Raw genomic sequence first — 22518 nt, 5'->3', positions numbered from 1 at the left:
ACATTCTAAAGGTGCAGTATAAATTTACATAACTTAGTGTGAATCTGGACCCCACCACTATACTAAGCAATTTTACATAAACACAGAAAATAAAATTGGAAAAAGTGAATAAGATCAAAGCGACCACAGGTAGCATATATTTCTAGGGACTATGTAGTTTTTAAACAATACGGGGTTTATTACAGAAAATGTTTAAAAGACATACACATGAAAAGCGCAGCATTAAAGGTTTTAAAATGTTAAAAACCTAAAGGGCACATTAAAGACAAGGAAAAATAGAGTATAAAAACTCATACACTAAAATATAAAATGAAAAGTAAACACATTAAAATCCGCTGTGTTTCTAAAATAAAGTGGATAAAAAGCAGCTTAACTGAGGATTCAATAGTAGTAGCAGGATTCACCCAACGCATTTCGTCTGGTCTGACTTCATCTAGGGGTCACCCCTTGATGAAGTCAGACCAGACGAAACGCATTGGGTGAACCCTGCTACTACTATTGAATCCTCAGTTAAGCTGCTTTTTATCCGCTTTATTTTATTCACTTTATTTTAGACACACAGCGGATTTTAATGTGTTTACTTTTCATTTTATATTTTAGTGTATGAGTTTTTATACACTATTTTTCATTGTCTTTTATGTGCCCTTTAGGTTTTTAACGTTTTAAAACCTTTAATGCTGCTCTTTTCATGTGTATGTCTTTTAAAATTTTTCTGTAATAAACCCTGTATTGTTTAAAAACGACATAGTCCCTAGAAATATATGCCACCTGTGGTCGCTTTGATCTTATTCACTTTTTCCAATTTTTACATATCCTGCACACGTACTAGTGCAGGTTTTATTTAAAATCTAGCAGACGCCCTCTATACAAAAGGGAGTGGCACACAGTGACTATTTGTTTGGGGTTAGCTTCTGACTGACATACTGTGAAAAAAAATTCTACTGTATTTTTTGGCGCTGTTGGTTCACCCCATACACAGAAAATAAAATATTCATGTGCAAAGACAAATTAAGTAGCATGCAAAATAAATTCACACTGACTCATTGAGTTCCCACAATCAGTTTTTAGAAAATAATTAAGCACATTATTTACTAATGTATGCTACAACAATCAGCTATAAATGACTTAGCACCTACTGTCTGGTTTTCCAAATGTAGTAAGGAAAACTGTAAATTTAAATCACAGTGCTTAATGTTCAGTGATTTATACCTGTAATATATCCCTTAAAGACAGGGTGTAGCAAGAACTGTAAGAGGATCATTCAGGTGCAGTTGGTTTAGCTATCACTGCTGCTTCCTTGGAAGCCACAGTGATAGTGCTGTATGTAAATGCAGCAGGAGGCAATTATTACATGCAGACACCACCTGCTGCAGTAGCAATCCGAGCTGTGTTCTAGTACGCAGCATCGGATCAAATCACCCACCATCTGGTGGCTTCCAGCACCTTTGGTGTCATGCAAGCCACCCATTGCAGAGGTCAGGAAATAAACAATTACAAAGGTGTGCATTCTTTGAGATCTTATTTGAGCACTATGCTGTTTCTAAAAGAGGATGTGATTTATGACAGGTGTGAGACTTTCTAATAAGGGCCTAATTCAAAGATATATGCAAATCCAATAGTTTATGTACAGATCTGTCCTCATATATCTAGGCTCAATAAACCATGCACTGTGAGATGTTTGGAATAAGTGAGCAAGCAGTTCCTGTGCAATTCTGCTAAAAATGCATCTTATATGTAACATTAATGTGACTAAAATTATATGCGACATGTATATATTCTAAGTTCAACTGCAGCTGTATTTGCATACAAAATTCTACTTTATTATGTTTTCCAGGAAAATGTTGGGAATAAGATGCATTTTGGGGGAAAAAGGCCCCAAAAGATGCTCTGCGTTAGTAAGCTCGCTCACGACTAGGTGTGACTAGAAGGGCTGTTTAATGTGACTGCAGCAATTATGAGAGAGGACACATCTGTATATCTCCAGTGGTGGGAGATCTACACATACACAGATGCCGCACTGATCATGTGCAGATCTTATTCTGTGAGATTGCATGCAGTGCCCCATAAGTCAAAGAATAACTGACTTGTTTGGGGTCTAAAGAAAGAAGTGATAGGCAGCTGTTTTCAAGGTGTGGGGATGCCACTGTTTGTGTCTTTTCCGAGGCAGTTGCACTGGCCCTGGCAGCATAAAAAACACCAGCCAGTCTAAGTAACCTGAGGGTTACTCAGATGGCTAATGTTCATGCTGAGGAATCTGATGCTGCATCATCGGACACAGCAGCAAAATCACAAAAAGCATGTGGTTGACGTCTCTATACTCAAGACGCCTCCTGCTGCTTTTACATATTTTAGCACAAAATTACTGTGTTACTACATCAATCTCTGAATCTGCCCCTAAACTAGAGATATGCGGATTTGGATCAGATTCGTCGTCTGGTTTTGAATTTGGTTTTGCCAAACTGCCATGACTGGATTTGGAATTGCATCTTAAAAAATAAAATTGACCAAAAAATGCTAAAATTACATAATTTGTTCATAGAGTATTATATAACTCATCAACATTAATTTCCAGTCATTTCCAGTCAATTTTGACCACCTCACAGCTCACAAAATAGTTTTTACCAATATTGGCCGAAAGCTCCAGTAACAAAGCAGCGGCACAAGCACAAGGCAGTTCACAGAACAGTACAAACAATATATATATATATATATATAACATCTCATGCCCACGCAGCCACATAGACAGGACCAGCACACTGTAGTTTGTGTCAAAAATGCTGTATTTACTCCTTAAAAGTGCATAAAGATACAAGGCTCGTCATATACTCATCGTTTGGCTAGCACAGGAAAACACAGTAGACCTCCCAAACAGCCGTTTTTGGACTTAATCCTTCCTCAGGGGAACAGTCATCAAAGTGCCATAGTGCCATGTGCAAAGTACGCCTGTATAAAGTGCGTAAATTCCTATTCACTTGTGTGCTCTATTTAAACACACCTAATGGTGCTTACCTGTTACACCTGTGGTCACCGCCATCACTCCCCTCCGCTCAGACCCATCCCCCTGCCTGGCCGGGACCGGCCGCCGCCGGAACGCACGCCAACGACCCACTTGACCGGAAGTCCGGGTGCGCGACACACACGCGCCGCCCAGCCGGAAGTCCGGACCCGTGGAACGCATCATGCGTGCCACCGACGTCACAGGCTCCAGCCCCGCAGGGAGAACAAAGTCCTGACCAAAAGGGAGCACGCCCGGGATCAGGCGCCACAGGTTGCACCTATAGCAGTATACAAACAACATATCAAAACATCATACAGATATTCACCATCTAACCAACCAAGTGAATACCCTCCAATACTGTCATGCAACAGGTCCATGTATTAACAAAAAATGTCTCCACTAATTGTCTAAACAAGGGGGACCGATCTTCACATACCCTGATGCATGACAGTATAGAAGAGGCTAAAATCATGAAAAAATAAAAAATGAAAAATATGGAGAATGATCCTGAAACAACCTATTAGCTAAGTCCAGAGTCCACAAACTAACACATTATGCATAACAATATGTCACAGAAGGGATCTTCATTCTGTCACCAGTGCCAGTATTATAAAAAAGAAGCAAATGAACATTCCTCATTTAGTCCATTAGGGACCATCGCGTCAAGCATGTAAATCCACCGACATTCCTGTTGTAATAGCAGTCTATGCCTATCCCCTCCTCTCCTCAGAGGCGGTACATGGTCAATAGGCATAAATTTAAATTCACACAATTTATGTCCCATGGCCACAAAGTGTCTAGCCACCGGTGGCGTGCTTCCATCCATTTTCTGATACGCCTTTTTTATAGAGGATCTGTGCATGGCTATCCTCTCCTTCAACATACGTATCGTTTTCCCTATGTAAATTTTCCCACAGGGACAAAGTATCAAATATGTCACAAATTTAGTGTCACATGACATCCGAAAACGTAACGGGTATACTGTTCCTTTAGTAGGATGACTGCATGTCTTGCCTATCATCATGAAGCTGCAATTCACACAGCCATGGCATTTGAAGGCACCCTTTTGTAGCTGTAGCCATCTGTTACCCCTGCCAACTCTGGGGCTGATATCAGAAAAAGTCACCTCCTCTTTCAGATTATGACTACGGCGATAGCCAAATAAAGGTGTCTCTTCACAGAAGTGTTTCATCACCGGATCGGTCTGCAATATATGCCAGTGCTTTAAGATGGATTGACGAGCCTTGTTAGAGGAAATTGAATATGTGCTGGTATATACCATTCTGTTGTTCTTTTTTCTCTGCTGGGGTTTCAAAAGTTCCTCCCGGGGTAATCGTAGGCAACGGGTTATCGCCTCTTCCACTTCTCTTGCATCATAACCCCTCTCAACAAATTTGTCACCCATAGATTGTAAAGCAATAGGCAATGTCGCCCTATCAGAGACAATTCTCGCGACCCGAATCAACTGCGAATACGGTAGTCCTTTCTTTAACGCCACCGGATGGAAGCTTGAGGCAAGTAGGAGAGAGTTCTTGTCAGTGGGCTTCCTGTACATGTCAGTCGTCAATGTCCCATGTTGAATACGCACCAGAACGTCCAAATAATTAATCTCAACATCACTACTGGCACTAAATTTGTGACATATTTGATACTTTGTCCCTGTGGGAAAATTTACATAGGTAAAACGATACGTATGTTGAAGGAGAGGATAGCCATGCACAGATCCTCTATAAAAAAGGCGTATCAGAAAATGGATGGAAGCACGCCACCGGTGGCTAGACACTTTGTGGCCATGGGACATAAATTGTGTGAATTTAAATTTATGCCTATTGACCATGTACCGCCTCTGAGGAGAGGAGGGGATAGGCATAGACTGCTATTACAACAGGAATGTCGGTGGATTTACATGCTTGACGCGATGGTCCCTAATGGACTAAATGAGGAATGTTCATTTGCTTCTTTTTTATAATACTGGCACTGGTGACAGAATGAAGATCCCTTCTGTGACATATTGTTATGCATAATGTGTTAGTTTGTGGACTCTGGACTTAGCTAATAGGTTGTTTCAGGATCATTCTCCATATTTTTCATTTTTTATTTTTTCATGATTTTAGCCTCTTCTATACTGTCATGCATCAGGGTATGTGAAGATCGGTCCCCCTTGTTTAGACAATTAGTGGAGACATTTTTTGTTAATACATGGACCTGTTGCATGACAGTATTGGAGGGTATTCACTTGGTTGGTTAGATGGTGAATATCTGTATGATGTTTTGATATGTTGTTTGTATACTGCTATAGGTGCAACCTGTGGCGCCTGATCCCGGGCGTGCTCCCTTTTGGTCAGGACTTTGTTCTCCCTGCGGGGCTGGAGCCTGTGACGTCGGTGGCACGCATGATGCGTTCCACGGGTCCGGACTTCCGGCTGGGCGGCGCGTGTGTGTCGCGCACCCGGACTTCCGGTCAAGTGGGTCGTTGGCGTGCGTTCCGGCGGCGGCCGGTCCCGGCCAGGCAGGGGGATGGGTCTGAGCGGAGGGGAGTGATGGCGGTGACCACAGGTGTAACAGGTAAGCACCATTAGGTGTGTTTAAATAGAGCACACAAGTGAATAGGAATTTACGCACTTTATACAGGCGTACTTTGCACATGGCACTATGGCACTTTGATGACTGTTCCCCTGAGGAAGGATTAAGTCCAAAAACGGCTGTTTGGGAGGTCTACTGTGTTTTCCTGTGCTAGCCAAACGATGAGTATATGACGAGCCTTGTATCTTTATGCACTTTTAAGGAGTAAATACAGCATTTTTGACACAAACTACAGTGTGCTGGTCCTGTCTATGTGGCTGCGTGGGCATGAGATGTTATACTAATTATATTGACCGGACACCTGGATTATTCTTCTGAGAGTGTCAGTGCGGCTTCCCGGATTCCCTTTCTGTGATTATTTTATATATATATATATATTATTTTTTAACTAGCAGCTCATTTCAAATTGCATGGCTTTACCTGATTTTAAAACAAAGGTCACTAGGGTAAAGCACACCAAACCGATCTATATACTGTATATTTTTTTCTTCTGTTTTTGAACTTGCAGATCGGTTCAAACTGTGTGGAATCAAATGGCTTATAGATGCCTCCATACACAGTCACTTTAAAGAGCACCACTATTTGTGAGTCAGGACACAGCTAGCCACTACAGCAAACTACAGAGCCACATACAGCAGCATTCAGCTTTCCCCTATACACAATCACCATATAGAGCACAGCCACTTGTGGGTCTGGACACAGCACAGCCAATACAGTAGAGCTCAGCACAGCATACAACAGCATGCAGCATACCCCTATACACCATCACTTTATAGAGGTCTGTCACTTGTGAGTCTGCACACAGCACAGTCAATTCAGCAGAGTACAGTGCAGCATACAGCAGCGTGCAGCATGCCCCAATACATGGTCACTTTATAAAGTACTACCACTTGTGAGTCTGGACACAGCACGGCCAATACAGCAATGTACAGCGCAGCATGCAGCATCCTCTCACAGTTACTTTATAGGGCACAGCCACTTGTGGGTATGGAGTCACAGCACAGGCAATACATTAGCGAGCAGTGTGAGTTAAAGTGAAATAGTACAGAGTCCCGGTTACAACACCTTATATAGAATCCAAGCCCCGTGAGAATACGGCACCAGGAAGATGATGTTCGGCCTCGACATGGGATCCAGAGCTCTTGTTTCTACCTGGACCTTGTGAATCTCACATGTTTTCAGTTTTGGGGTGAAGCATGTTAAACATTGTTTTCCAATAATTCTTTGTGCTTGAATTTTTTGATCAAATTTGACAGTTGCGTGTGTAGGAAAAGATTGCTAAGAGCATGCATACTGTATCTATCAAAGCTTGCAGAGAGTTGAAGAGAGATAAAGTACCAACAAATCTGCTCCTGTAATTTTTTGACCCCGGTTTGTAACATGGCAGTTAAAAGATATGTGCAGGATTATTTTTTTTGCTGCATTTGTATTTGGCTATGATTTGTTGCCCACTTTTGGCTTTGTATTTGTATTTGTATTTATCCAAATACAAACCACCATGGCCAGTATTTACTAATATTCGTGTTTGAGTCGGTTTGTGTAGTGTTTAAACTCGTTTTGAATCGGGTGCATTTTCATGCAACTTTTTGAATCCATATACGCAAAGTTACGAAGCAGTCGACTTTATGGTTGTCGTGTTTTCCGATGTCGATGCCAGTCGTGTTTTTTGGGCACATTTACGGCCGTCATTGTCGTATGTGTTTTTGTTGTATTTGCTATTTTTTTCCCTAAGTTATAACGCGGCAGGGTTTTTTTTCCCGCGGCCGCATTTTCACTTTCAGTTTCGATTTTCATCCCCGTTCGGGATTGGTTGTGTTTCAGATGGTAGAAGTGTCTGTGTGTATAAATACGCCCCAAACCGTCCGCACCTCGTGAATTTAGTTAGTGGTGAGGAGGAGGGTGGTTGTGCTGTGGAGGTAGGTGAATTTGTGGTTTGTTGAGGAGTGTTGGTAGCGATTTCTGAGTGTGGTATTGTGTTTGAAAGTTGTGTTGTCATTCTTGTTGTCTTGTATTTTGTGGTTTTGTCTCATTTTTAGTCCAAGTTATTTTTCTTTACAGTCCCTTGTCAGTGTGTGTGTGTGTGTGTGTGTGTGTGTGTGAGTTGTGTAGCGGTAGTGGAGGAGTGTGTTGTTTGTCTTTTTTTTTCCTGTGTTAACTGTTTACACACACAATTATGTGTGACTCAGAGGTGGGTGAGGTGGAGGGTGTGAGTGAGGGGGAGGAGGTCGGTCAGGTGGAGGAGGTGAGTGTTAGAGAGGTTAGTGAGGTGGTGGAGGTGGGTGAGGTTGCTGCAGCAGCCTCAAGTGATATTGACAGTCAGAGTGCTCCGCAGCCACGCACCACTACTAAGACTGGGCGGAATGTAAAGTTTAGTTTTGCTGAAAATGTGGCATTGGTGCGTGAGCTGATGAAGTATCAGAAGAAGCTATTTGGCCCTGAGTCCGCCAAGGTGCCAACATGGAGGAAGACGGTGTTGTGGGCGAAAGTTGTTGCTGTTGTCAATAGTGAGGGGGTGGTCAAGCGGACGGAGGACACGTGCCGCAAACGGTACTATGACATAAAGCGACGTGTCAAGTCCAAAATGGCCAAGGAGGCCAAGTCGGCTCGGAAAACCGGTGGCGGGCAGCCCTATATTGCAAGATATCTGGAGTATGAGGAGCCCATGCGGAGTGTAATCCCTCCAGAAGTTGTCTCTGCAACCCATGTCCGGGATTCAGATAGGCCCAGGAAGAATGGTGAGCATGTGTATTTGTATTTACATTCTATGTTTTGTTTTTTTAAATGTGTGTCATGTGACGTTGCATATTACTCCCATCTTCAAGTGTGTGTCAGAAAATACATTGTTTTGTGTAATGTTTTATACAATAGCCAATGTAACATCTTACTTTATTGTATGTCATGTGTTTTTCTGACAGATATTTTGCATGTGTAGTTTGGACTTGGGGGGTCATCCCGAGTTGTTCGCTCGTTATTTTTTTGTTGCAACGGAGCGAATTGTCGCTAATGCGCATGCGCAATGTCCGCAGTGCGACTGCGCCAAGTAAATTTGCTATGCAGTTAGGAATTTTACTCACGGCATTACGAGGTTTTTTCTTCGTTCTGGTGATCGTAATGTGATTGACAGGAAGTGGGTGTTTCTGGGTGGAAACAGGCCGTTTTATGGGAGTTTGTGAAAAAACGCTACCGTTTCTGGGAAAAACGCGGGAGTGGCTGGAGAAACAGAGGAGTGTCTGGGCAAACACTGGGTGTGTTTGTGACGTCAAACCAGGAACGAAACTGACTGAACTGATTGCAGATGCCGAGTAAGTGTGGAGCTACTCAGAAACTGCTAAGAAGTGTCTATTCGCAATTCTGCTAATCTTTCGTTCGCAATTTTATTATGCTAAGATTCACTCCCAGTAGGCGGCGGCTTAGCGTGTGCAAAGCTGCTAAAAGCAGCTTGCAAGCGAACAACTCGGAATGACCCCCTTGGTGTGTCTCTGAATTGTCCTTCAATAATGTTTTCCTTTTGGCCGTTTTTTTTATTTTTTAAATTGTGACTATGTTTTATATTTAAGTGATCCAATTGCAATGTTTAAAAAACAGTGGTTTTCATGTTAGAGGCTGGAGTACTGGAAAGTGGTTTTGAAACCACTTACATGTGTAGTGTCATTATTAGATAATGTTAATTTTTAATTTAAATTAAAAAAAAAATTGTTTTTTTTGCTTGTATTTGTACCGTGACACCACACTGCAGTGTAATTTGTGTGAAAAATTGCTACATTTTGTTTTGGCTCATATAGTGGTAATGTGTCTTTGGAGTGCCACATCACAGAGCAATTTATTTATTGCATCTGTAATATTTATCCTTTCAATACAAAATGAAGATGTGTTTTTTTTTTCTTTAACTTGTGGCCTATGTCAGTGTCCTGGACATGTTTTCCTGTGTTGATGTTGCCATAGTGCATATGTGATTTGGTCAATGTTTTTTTTTTTTTTTGTATTTCCGGGCCTTATGATTTTTATAAATAAAAACCAAGCATTTCTTAAAGAATAAATGTTTATAAGCATAATGGGTGGATGGATACACAATAGCATGCGAAAAAATTTTTTTATTTCTTTTATACAGTGTTTGAAAAAAGCAGTACTACTCGTCGGCCAGTAACTCCTATCACATCTGATGATGATGATGCTGTGGAAGCAGGTAAAGTGTCCATTGTAGTATAGGGTATGCTTGTAAAGGAATGTCCACAACAAAATTGCACTTTAATTAAAAGGTACATCAAAATAAGTATGGAGCAGCAGAAGTGGCACTTCTGAAAGACATCACCACAAAAAACCTGTGGCCGAAAAGAAAGCAAGGTCGTATGTCCCGGCCCAAACACAGCAGGCTACCCCGCCACGAAGATTATCGTCCGTATGTTCTGTACCCCCACTCCAAATTTTGGACACACCTCCAAGACGTCATCCACACTCCCATCATCTTGATTGTGAGTATCAAACTGAAAAAAATGTGAAACAAATCAGAACGTAATCCTAAAATTTCATAATCGCATTAAGTCAAAACACATCAAAAACTTACATACTTACAGCAGTAAGTAAAAGCAGAAATGGAATCCAAGCTAAATGGCCTTGTGCACATCCAGTAAAGATATGTATGTCCACTTGAGCCATACAGTATGACATTGTGTGTAAGATGCTGCAACAAAAAAGCATGTTGGTTTTTATGCAAAAAGTAAGGTTGTTTTTCAAAATTTAACATGTGTGTTTGAGGTAACATTGCAAAATACATCTAAAAACATTACTATGTTTTTTTGAACAAAGCTATAAGGTAACACATTATGTATTCCAATGTGTTTTTATGGTGGAGTATGTGTGAGCTACAATAAAACTAAAGTGTTTGCTTTCACAGTTAAGTAACTAGATACATTTGACACAAACAGGCATATGTATGTATTTAAGCTATGAGTGATGATGTTGCTAGGCAGAATAGTTGTAAGCAACAGTGAATGACATGTGTTCCATGTGTAGTGATTTGTTTACATTTATGAAACATGGATAGCTAACGGAGATTTGTTTAACATTTCAGCTTCGAGTCCTGGGAACAGCATCCCTCCGCAACAACAGCAACACAGTGACATGGAGGAGACAAACATCTTAGAAATGCAGCCATTAATGCAAGGAATGAGCCCCCCAGCACCTGTGAGTACACCACCACAGCAAAGCACACCACCACAACACAGCCCAACAACACCAGGAACACAAGGCCCTGATCAGGTGTTTTGGTCTCTTTGGTCTAGATAGCAGGCCACTAATGAAGATTGTCTGCGTAAGCAGACAAAAATGTTTGCATGCCTACCATATCACCTCAGAAGAATATCAAGAAATCTGAGTAGACAAAATGAACAAACAACCAGAATAGGCAATACCATGGAACTCATACGTACAGACATTACACAGGTCATGAGCAACTTACAGCGCATAATGGAAGAACAGCACAGACAACAGCAAAGTTATATGAGCATTTTTCAAAACAATCAAAAGATTAATTAAAGTTTATTCCGAATAGTAGACAATCAAAATGCTGCTACACGTGAACTCAATGCCACCCTCACTAACCTGAATGAAACACTCAGATGCATGCACCAACAGCAAACAAGCAGCAGTTCTGGTACGACTACTCCAAATATCACGCCAGCCTCATCACCACCAAGACGCTCCACCAGAGCACGACAACATGACAGTGCTAAAGGCAAAGGGCAGGACAAGCAGCCACCCAAAAAAACGTGAAAAAATAACAAGTTAGACATTTGTGATAAGTAACTCAAAATAGTTAGTAAGTGTATTTTTTGGCAAAAAATATAGAACACTTAGCTCCTTGACACTTTTTTCAACATCAATAATTATAAGTGGTACAAACAAACAAAAAAATGTACGCACATTTATTCTTTACCATTTTTTTAGGTATTGGAGGAGGGAAATGTTGATGGAGCCACACATACATGTTAGCAGAAAGTAAACTGACCACTTGATTTTTTTCTAATCATTACTCTTTCTAGATTCCAATCATTCTCTTTTCCTGCAGACACAATAATTGCCAGCCAGGCTGTATGTCTTTAGCAGGAAGTAAACTGACCACTTGATTTTTTTATAATCATTACTCTTTCTAGATTCCAATCATTCTCTTTTCCTGCAGACAATCCAAATTACAATGTTATTGATACATATTTCAGCTATCTTCTCAATACAACATTACAAGAAAAACACAATTGAGTTGCGAAAAAAGCTTGTAATATGTTGGCTTTGTTTTGTTGTAAAAACATTGACAAAATGAATGTCAGTATTATTGGGACATGTTTGTGTGTGTTAAAAATTAGTAAGAATGTTTTTACACATGATGCTGAAACAAACAAATATGTACTTTTACTACAAAAATCAAAGAATGTGTTTAATAATGTATATGTGTGGCAAACTGTGTATTTACTTACACATCATCAAGTTTACAGCATCAAACATTAGGAAATAAATTATTCCTGATTACAGTAAGTTTGTGTGTCTTAAATATGATGGTGCATCACACATAGAGACACATGTATTCCTCAAGGCTCACATATTATATGTTGAGGAGTGTTTTTTGGGAACACAGGTTCTCAAACTCGGCCCTCAGAAACACACACAGTGCATGTTTTGCAGGTCTCCTCACAGAATCACAAGTGACATAATTAGCTCCACCTGTGAACCTTTTAACATATGTGTGTGAGAAATTCATACACCTGTGCTTCTACTGGGTTACGTGAAAAACATGCACTGTGTGTGGTTCTGCGGGCCGATTTTGTGAACCTGTGCATTAGGACGTTACACACAATGATAAAGTAAAATACTAAATGGATTATGTGGGCTTGTAAGAAATTAGCACTGCAAGTTTACGATCACTTCTCCAGACTTAATGCATGCCACTCATAATCTGTTGTTTTGAGTTTAAAAATACACACAAGACACATGCAACATTTGTTTTTCATAAAGCAAGGGTATGTTTGTATGTGTCAAGGAGACAGACACATTCTGAGTAATGGTTTTGGTGAAAAAAAAAACATTTATTTATGATTACACAACAAATGAAATAAGCAAACCAAACTTACCTTAAAAATAGCGATTGATGATCTCTTGCCTAACCTGTCTCCTTACATCTGTACTCCAAGTATCACCAGATGTCTCTAATTCCTCTGCTTGCTGGCTGCTTTCTTTCTCCTCCTTCTCCTCCTCCTCAACATGTGGCAGATGTTGTTGCAAACACATGTTATGAAGAAAGCAGCAGCAGAACACAATTTGAGTCACCTTGGAGGGACTATACAACAAAAGGCCACCAGACTTATCCAGACACCGAAACCCAGATTTCAGCACACCAAAACATCTTTCTATCACATTCCACGTGGACTTATGTGCATGATTGTAATTGTGTTCAGCAGGGGTATCAGGTCGGGACAATGGAGTTAGAAGCCAAGAGAAACAGCCATATCCTCCATCACCTTAAAGACAGATATAGTAAGGTGATTCATGTTAAGATACACCAACACATAAGTAACACACTGTGGAGCAGATGTATTAACCTGAAGAAGGCATAAGGAAGTGAAAAACCAGTGATATGTGCAAGGTAATAAAGGCAGCAGACAATCTGTTCCTAAATGTTCATTTACATATTGGAGCTGATTGGCTGGTGCCTTTATCACCTTGCACATTTCACTGGTTTCTCACTTCCTTATGCCTTCTACAGGTTAATAAATCTGCACCTGTCTTTGGACAAAGTATACGCAGGCCTACACATATCAAATTACATACCAAGCAGCCATCCATCTGGCATTTGTCCGTCCTCAAACTTATCAAAGAGGGATGACTGACTGAGGATGAAGGAGTCATGGCAGCCCCCAGGGTAACCAGCAACAACACTCATTATTTTGAGATTTGCATCACAAACCACCTGCACATTTGTGGAGTGTTCGAAATGGCGGTTTGTATATATGTGCTGCCTGCCCCTAGGTGGTCTCAGCTGAATGTGTGTGCAATCTATGGCTCCAAGCACATTGGGCATGCCTGCCAGCTCATAGAAATCTACCCTGACGGCATGCCACTGAGCCTGCTGGGTAGGGAAGCAGATTGAGGCCTCGATGTGGGGCTGCAAAACAGCCAACACCTGTGTGTATATTTTAAAGAACAATAAACATGAGATTTTAGGACAGAACTGGCCACCGAGAAATTAAAACAAACACAAAACAGAAGAGGTAGTTAGGTATACATCACCTGGGTTAAGATTCTGGAAAATGAGGGCTGTGAGATTCCTATGACATCCCCAGACACAGCCTGAAAGCTGCCAGTAGCCAGAAAGTGCAACACAGCCAGGAGTTTGTGCAGGCCTGAGACAGAGCGAGAGCATGCTGTCTCAGGGTCTAGGCCCAGTTTGACAAGGTCATACAGACGGAAAATGTTGTTACGATTTAGACGGAACATCTGTATGACCTTATCATTGGACAATGCGTTCAAGTTTAAACGCCCCCTAAAAAAACGAGGCCTGCGCAGCCTCCGCGGAACCTGTACAACCTGCTGACCATGTTCAGTTTCTTGGCCCTGGTTACTTACAGGCTGATGTCTGAGTCTGAGGAATCCCACAGCACACAAAAGATCACTGACCCACAGTCCTGCTGCCATTTCTGAGTGTAGGTGTATTGAAATGGGCCTAACATCCTTTTATGGGCATCCTAATTCAGGTGTGAGTGATTTTTTATTTGCAACACATGTAAACACAACTGAAAAAAGCAGGTCTATTTTTTTGCCGCTTTTTTTAACGATTCGCAAAAAAAAAAACGACCGCATTTGAGCACTCAGAGACTAACACCCAAAAACGAATGAATAGTGAATTCCCGTATTCTATGTAAAAACAGCCGCGTTTGACCGATGGTCTATTCATTCGTATTTGTGAACATTGTCATTCAAACCATTACAAATAGTCCAAACACTGCAGAGATTGGTGATTAGTGAATTCACAAATCGGACAAACTCGATTTTTTAGTAAATACTGGCCCATGACTGGTTTTGGATTTGGATTTTTTTTTAAACTTGTACCTAGACTATTACTAACCTCAATAATATTAATTTACAGTCACTTTTGACCACCTCACAGCTTACAATTTTGTTTTCACCATTATTAGGCAAAGGCTGCAGCTACCTGATTGGTTTCAAAGTGACAGCAGTGGCACAAACACATGGCAGTTTATAGCACATTTTTGAAACACTACCACACAGCAGTGGCAGAAATGAAAGTAGGTGCAAGCAGTGGTTCGCAATGGGAGTGCGGCCCACACCCGGTGAGGGATACCAAACTGCAGACTCCTGCTGGGTGCTGCACTGTAACATTATGTACAGCACTTGGCTCCTGTCACTGTGTAGAAACCAGAATTGCAGCCACAGCACTGCCCGGGGGCAGCCCACATCTCCTAAACCCACAGATTGACAAAGACGCGGTTAAAGCATCAAGCCCCACCCATTTTTCACAAAACTGTACCGGGTGTCACTGTGGTAAGTATGCCTCTAGGTGCAATCGGCAATTGTCCTTGGGCCCTTCACCCACCCTTATGTTGGATATTAAAATGGACATGCATACATTAACAAACCTAGCACTTCAGCAACACAAAATAAATATATATATCTGAGAGTACAATTTTAATTGAATATAACAAGTTTTAATATTTAAATTAATAAGATCAATTTATAGGCTTTTAGACCATACTTAAAAACTACAACAATAGCAATCCAAATTTCCACATCTGTAGTGTCAGGAGTAAATATAGTCCAATTCCCAAAGGAAATACTCAACACTGATGTAACTAAAGTGTCCAAACAGCTCAAGATACAGTATAAGTCTCTTACCTACTGTTATGTTGTATTACCTGTGCTGTGCTCAACCTCTCTTTAGGTAGTGTCCAGCTGATGCCATCACAAGGCGTATTAGCAGCCGACTTGATATTAGAAGGTATATACCTTTACTTGTGATTGAATGCTCTGGTGGGCACCTGTCTGTGTTTGGACAACAGCTGCAGAGAGACCAGTTCAAGCTGCCCATCCAGCAGAAAGTAAAAAGGATGGTCTCAGTGGAGAATAAGTGCTGACCTGCAGTCAATATCCCATGGTGGAGAGGGAGAGTGCAGCCACAGTGGGGGGTGATGGATCTGTGGATTGTAGCTATAGGTCTGGATTCATGGTTATTTGCTACCTTAATGCATTTCTTCATTGTCCTATTGGAATGGATTCCTCAGAAGGATTGTAAAGTAGAGTCCCCTGGCTCCAGGTGTATATTATATTTACTACATCCACCAATGGAGAGACACACCTGATTATCCATTACAGGTCTGACAAGGGGATACAGGTGTATGGTAAAACAGCTTAACAGTAAAACTTGCTTGATCAAAATATATATATAAAGATTTCTGCAGTATAAAACCTAAAATTAAAACCTTTGCCCCACTAATGCTGAACATAGACAGTGACATAAGATTGATTATATGCAAATAGTGTTAACAACCCAGATATATAGCAAATAGTATTAGCAATCCAGATACATCCCTCCTGTCACAAAACCCACCAGCCAATTATTCTGATCCAATAAACCCCACATACATTACTTCACATCTAGAACCCTGGAATACTACATAAACACCCACACATGAGATCCCTAAAACAACATTAAAATGTCATTATAGCTAACACAGCAATTTCTTCATTCTGCTCACCTAGAAATAATTTGCATTATTAACTGTTTAACCTCACATAGCACTCAAGTATTGATAGCAAGAAATCCATGCACTATATAAATTGCTTAATTATAGATGTTAAACAGTACAGAGGTGCATGTTCTAAATTAGAAAACACAAAGCAAAGAACATGCAGCTATCCCCTTTACCACATTTTAGACGACACACAGACATACCAGAAACTACATAAGGATCCAACCAATACATTTCAGAAAGTATTTGAACTATTTTTACACAAGGGAGCAGATTTAGATATCCTAAATGAACAAGAACATCAATACATACAAACTCAACATCCAATAATTCTAGTATTTTACTACCTACCCAAAATTCATAAAAACCCGCTCAACCCACCATGCAGACCTATTATATCAGAAATAGGTTCATTAACATCTCACCTCTCAGAATATTTTGGATATATTTTTACAACCCTATATACAAAAACAGAAGTCATATTTACATGACACAACATATATACTCAATAAGATACATTACAAGAAATACAATGGGGTGAAGAACTATGGCTGGTCACTTCAGATGTCACCTCTTTATATTCAGTTATAGACCACAACCAAGGGATAATCGGATAATCAGTGTAAAATACCATTTAGAAAAAGACATGAGTCTGGATAACTTACAAAGACAATTCATTATTGACAGCATAAAATTCATATTGAAACATAATTATGCTTGGTTTGAGGGGACCTACTACTTGCAGACCACAGGAACAGCGATGGGCACAAGATTTGCCCCAAACTACACCAACCTCTTTATGAGTTGGTGGGAGGATGAGCTCATTTGGACATATCCAATGCTTGGGGAGAATCTTGTGCTCTGGACAAGGTATATAGATGACATTTTTTTCATCTGGCGAGGTGAGGAACAAACACTCATCAAATTTTTACAGTACATGAACAACAATAACAATAACCTCAATTTCACAACCAAATACAGTAAAAGTAGTGCGGAATTCTTAGACCTTAACATCTTTGCAGAAGAGGGGCAAATATAGACCAAAACCTTTAAAAAAAATGTTGATGTAAATAGTTATATTCTATCTACGAGTGAACATCACCCCAAATGGTTGAAATCTATCCCCAAGGGGCAATATACACGATTAAGAAGGAACTGTTCCAAAAAAACAGATTACATTACTCAAGGGAGAGAATTGATGGTAGAGTTTAGAGAGAGAAAGTACAAGGAACACCTAATAGAAGAAGCATTCAATGAAGTTGGGGAAAAAGATAGAAGTCAATTCCTGGAATATAAAGACAAAAGAAGTTGACAACATTCAACTGAAGTATTATTCATGACAGATTATACACAACAAGCGAGATCAATACAACGGATTCTAACCAAACATTGGCCACTATTATTAGAAGATGAGATTTTAAATGATGTCTTGAGCACAAAACCAAAAATTGTCTTTAGGAAAGCAACTGATTTGAAGCAGAAGTTAGTACATAGACATTTACCCTCGAGATGGACAACACAGTCTTATATCAACCATATATAACCAAGAAAAGGTTTCTTTCACTGTGGAACCTGTATAGGCTGCAAAAATAGGGGCATCTCAAGCACCAAACCAGTAACCAATTTTGTATCTACCAATACACAAAAAACCTACAACATCAAAAGCAGACCCACTTGTAATAGCAAAAGAGTCATTTATCTATTAGAATGTGGTTGCAACAAACAATATGTGGGACGTACCACATGCACACTCAAAACGAGAATAATCAAACATATTTGCAACATCAAAAAGGGTTTTGAAGATCACAATCTCTCAAAACATTTTAAACAATATCATGACAGTGATCCACGTTCACTTAAGTTCGTATTAATACAGGAAATACATGCAAATTGGAGGGGGGGCAACTTTATTGAAAATATAAATACCATAGAACTTAGGTGGATGTATGAACTTAAGACCCTGTCCACATTTGGGCTAAATCTTGATAATGAGGTAAAATCCATTATATGTAAGAAGTGAAAACATAGAAAAATACAGGATTTATATATATATATTCAGCTGTAGAACATTGTTAGACAGATCCAGATAATGTGTGGATGCGCACACACACACACACACACACACACACACACACACACACACATATTAAAGAATAGGGTAAGGCATCCACATTGGGGGATACACTTCAATATATTTTATTTTATTTACTTTACTTATTTACTGCACAAGACTTTCCAGAGAGATTCAGCAAATCTTAATTTTATCAAGATGTGATATACACTAAACCGTTCTGGAACAGTTGTAACTTAGAAACAATATCTTTTAAATGATGCTCAATATGGATTATTTGCAAGCTTGAATTATCCCCCCCTTTTGTGAAGGAAGACTTTGATAAAACAATAAGGACTATTTTTTTTACTTTTTTTATTTTTCTTGTGCTGCAATTTTTGTTTGGATTTTCTTCTTTCTTTTGTTTAATCCTGTCGGATTTTTGGGGAATTTGCATCCCATAGTAAATGGATTTGTTACACACATCAGTTCACTGTGCATGTGGAAATATCCAGAATTTTCCCACTGCTTCTCTCCAAAAGAGACAATAAGAGACACTAGTGATATAAATTCAGTAAAGTGTTTAAAGAGATTCATTGTATTTATTTATTTATTTCCAATTTCAAAGGGTGGTTTATTTTGGAATATTAGAGTAGCCAGAGTGATAAACGATCACATAGTCTAGGATTTAGCGCAGTACAAACTTGTATTATAATCATTATTTATAGGTTGGTCACCTTTGTAGTACAGCAGCTTGTCCGAACAAAAAGATACTCAGTGCGCAGTTAAATTTCTATATAATTATCCCCTTTACAAATCAACAGCAACATAAACAGGAGCTGTAACCATGGCAACGGCAATCCAGCAAAGATTGACAACCTAACTGACCAATGGGAAGTCTGCACATAGCAACAACATCCCAGCAAAGATTGACAATCTAACTGACCAATGGGAAACCTACACATGGCAACAGCAACTCAGCAAATATTGACAACCTCACTGACCAGTGGGAAACTTACACATGGCATGAGATTGAAAGCCTACCTGATCAATTGACAGCCTAACTGACCAATGGGAGACCTACAATCCTGACCAATCAAGAAGATGCACTGGGACCAAGATGGCCTCTTAACTCCCCTTATTCCAGAACGCAAGGAAACACTACTCCCTTAAAGCCTTCAAAGGCAGAAACGTGTTGGATCACAAACCAATGCCAATCAACATCTATCACCGATCGCTAACCCCGCAAGTCTCCTCGCAAGCTAGTGAATCAAGCGGCTGGTAACTCAGTAACTGACCATGGAACCATCACGATTTTGCAATAGCATGAGTTTCTGGAAGTCAGTGCAGAGACCAGTGGTCCCCCAGGCAACCAGCTACATGAGTAGAGATACTCAATGGCAAAGCACGGATGACTGGTGGATGGAGGATAATCAATCACGGCTAACATAATTATTATCCTGGAAACCATATCCTGTTCATTGAAGGGGTGAGTTCTGTGGAGAGCGGAGGGTATGGGAAACTTTCCCTCCTAAACGGAACCCATACAACCCACCCTCATAACCATCATTAATCCATGGAAGGTAACTACCACCAGTATCATCCTACCGGATTCCAAACCTGACATTGTATCTTTGAAATTTCCTTCACAAACTTTAAACGGGCAAACTTGACTTACTCTGTTTTTCTTCTTTTTTGCCATATTTTCTTTTCATTTTCACTTTCCTTTTACTTTTTTCATTGCTTACCACACCATATAACTTTTACATATTAAACTTTTGATGTTTATTGCACCCAAATAAATTACTGTTCCACACATACCTATTGCATTTTTATCTATAGAACACCGACCATAATGCAAGTCACATAGGTACAAGTCCGAGTACTCCATAACCAATCATCCTTGTACTCAATCCAGTGAGGCTAGGTATCCTCATGTATGCTAGCAGCATGGCAAACAATCCAATGGGAATCTATGCGCAAAGCCCATCCAGCCCTACCTATCTGTGTCCAATCCTGTTGCATCATGTCCTATATAAACCATTATGAGGCACCTGTGCTTTGCCAGTTCAACCTGTCTTCAAGTTCTAATCTGGTTCCTTGTGAAAGAAGCTGTTCCCAGTTCCTGAGCTCCAGCCTCTGTAACAAATATCCTCAGTTCTACCGAAGTGATCTCTTTCCTGTAGATTCAGCCTGCATCAGTTATCACCATTCTGAAGCTAGAATTAACACCTGCTCCTGTTGTAATCAGTGCTTTTATAAATACCAGTGTGCTGTCTGCCTACTTCAGCTATACCTGTGCTTGTTCCAGTCTGCTTCTAAGCCTCCTGCATGCAGTCCCAACACTGCATACCATCTATTTTCTGAGCTGCTAGACACACATGCCATAGTGTCTTATTTGTATCATTCTGTTTTCAAAATGTATTGAGTTATTATTCGCAATTTGATTGACAGCAGCAGGCATTTGCGGAGCGGCAACGTGGCATTGCGGGGAGGGGGTGGTCCGAACGGGGGCATGCCGAGACCATTTTCATGGGGGCTGCATGACATCACATGTAGCCACTCCGATTAAAAAAAAGGCTGCACTGCCAGGGGTCAACCCTAGTTTGATGCAGACGCATCGTAAAGTTGCGCCACACGTGTTGGGTGTTTAGCCCTGTGCTGGGTGGCCCCCAGCATGTGAAAGATGGATGCAGATCTTGCTGCATATACAGTGATCTGCGTCCATCTCTGAATAAGATCCTAAGTCTGTTAATTATTACAGATTTCTCTGTGCAGTTACCAATATTACCTGCATATTGAAAGCACTAATAGTTAGAGATGAGCGGGTTCGGTTTCTTTGAATCCGAACCCGCACGAACTTCACTTTTTTTTTCACGGGTCCGAGCGACTCGGATCTTCCCGCCTTGCTCGGTTAACCCGAGCGCGCCCGAACGTCATCATGACGCTGTCGGATTCTCGCGAGACTCGGATTCTATATAAGGAGCCGCGCGTCGCCGCCATTTTCACACGTGCATTGAGATTGATAGGGAGAGGACGTGGCTGGCGTCCTCTCCATTAGAATAGATTAGAAGAGAGAGAGAGAGAGAGAGATTGTGCAGACAGAGTGACCAGTGCAGTTGTTGTTAAGTTAACTTTTATTTAATATATCCGTTCTCTGCTATATCCGTTCTCTGCCTGAAAAAAACGATACACAGCAGTCACACAGTGTGACTCAGTCTGTGTGCACTCAGCTCAGCCCAGTGTGCTGCACATCAATGTATAAAAGCTTATAATAATTGTGGGGGAGACTGGGGAGCACTGCAGGTTGTTATAGCAGGAGCCAGGAGTACATAATATTATATTAATTTAAAATTAAACAGTGCACACTTTTGCTGCAGGAGTGCCACTGCCAGTGTGACTAGTGGTGACCAGTGCCTGACCACCAGTATAGTAGTATATTGTTGTATACTATCTCTTTATCAACCAGTCTATATTAGCAGCAGACACAGTACAGTGCGGTAGTTCACGGCTGTGGCTACCTCTGTGTCGGCAGTCGGCACTCGGCAGGCAGTCCGTCCATCCATAATTGTATAATTATATACCACCTAACCGTGGTATTTTTTTTTCTTTCTTTATACCGTCGTCATAGTCATACTAGTTGTTACGAGTATACTACTATCTCTTTATCAACCAGTGTACAGTGCGGTAGTTCACGGCTGTGGCTACCTCTGTGTCGGCAGTCGGCAGGCAGTCCGTCCATCCATAATTGTATTATTATAATATATACCACCTAACCGTGTTTTTTTTTTCATTCTTTATACCGTCATAGTGTCATACTAGTTGTTACGAGTATACTACTATCTCTTTATCAACCAGTGTACAGTGCGGTAGTTCACGGCTGTGGCTACCTCTGTGTCGGCAGTCGGCAGGCAGTCCGTCCATCCATAATTGTATTATAATATATACCACCTAACCGTGGTTTTTTTTTCATTCTTTATACCGTCATAGTGTCATACTAGTTGTTACGAGTATACTACTATCTCTTTATCAACCAGTGTACAGTGCGGTAGTTCACGGCTGTGGCTACCTCTGTGTCGGCAGTCGGCAGGCAGTCCGTCCATCCATAATTGTATTATTATAATATATACCACCTA

This window comes from Pseudophryne corroboree, chromosome 1 (genome assembly GCF_028390025.1).
Source record: "Pseudophryne corroboree isolate aPseCor3 chromosome 1, aPseCor3.hap2, whole genome shotgun sequence".
NCBI lineage: Eukaryota > Metazoa > Chordata > Amphibia > Anura > Myobatrachidae > Pseudophryne > Pseudophryne corroboree.
This window is presented reverse-complemented; position numbering follows the sequence as displayed.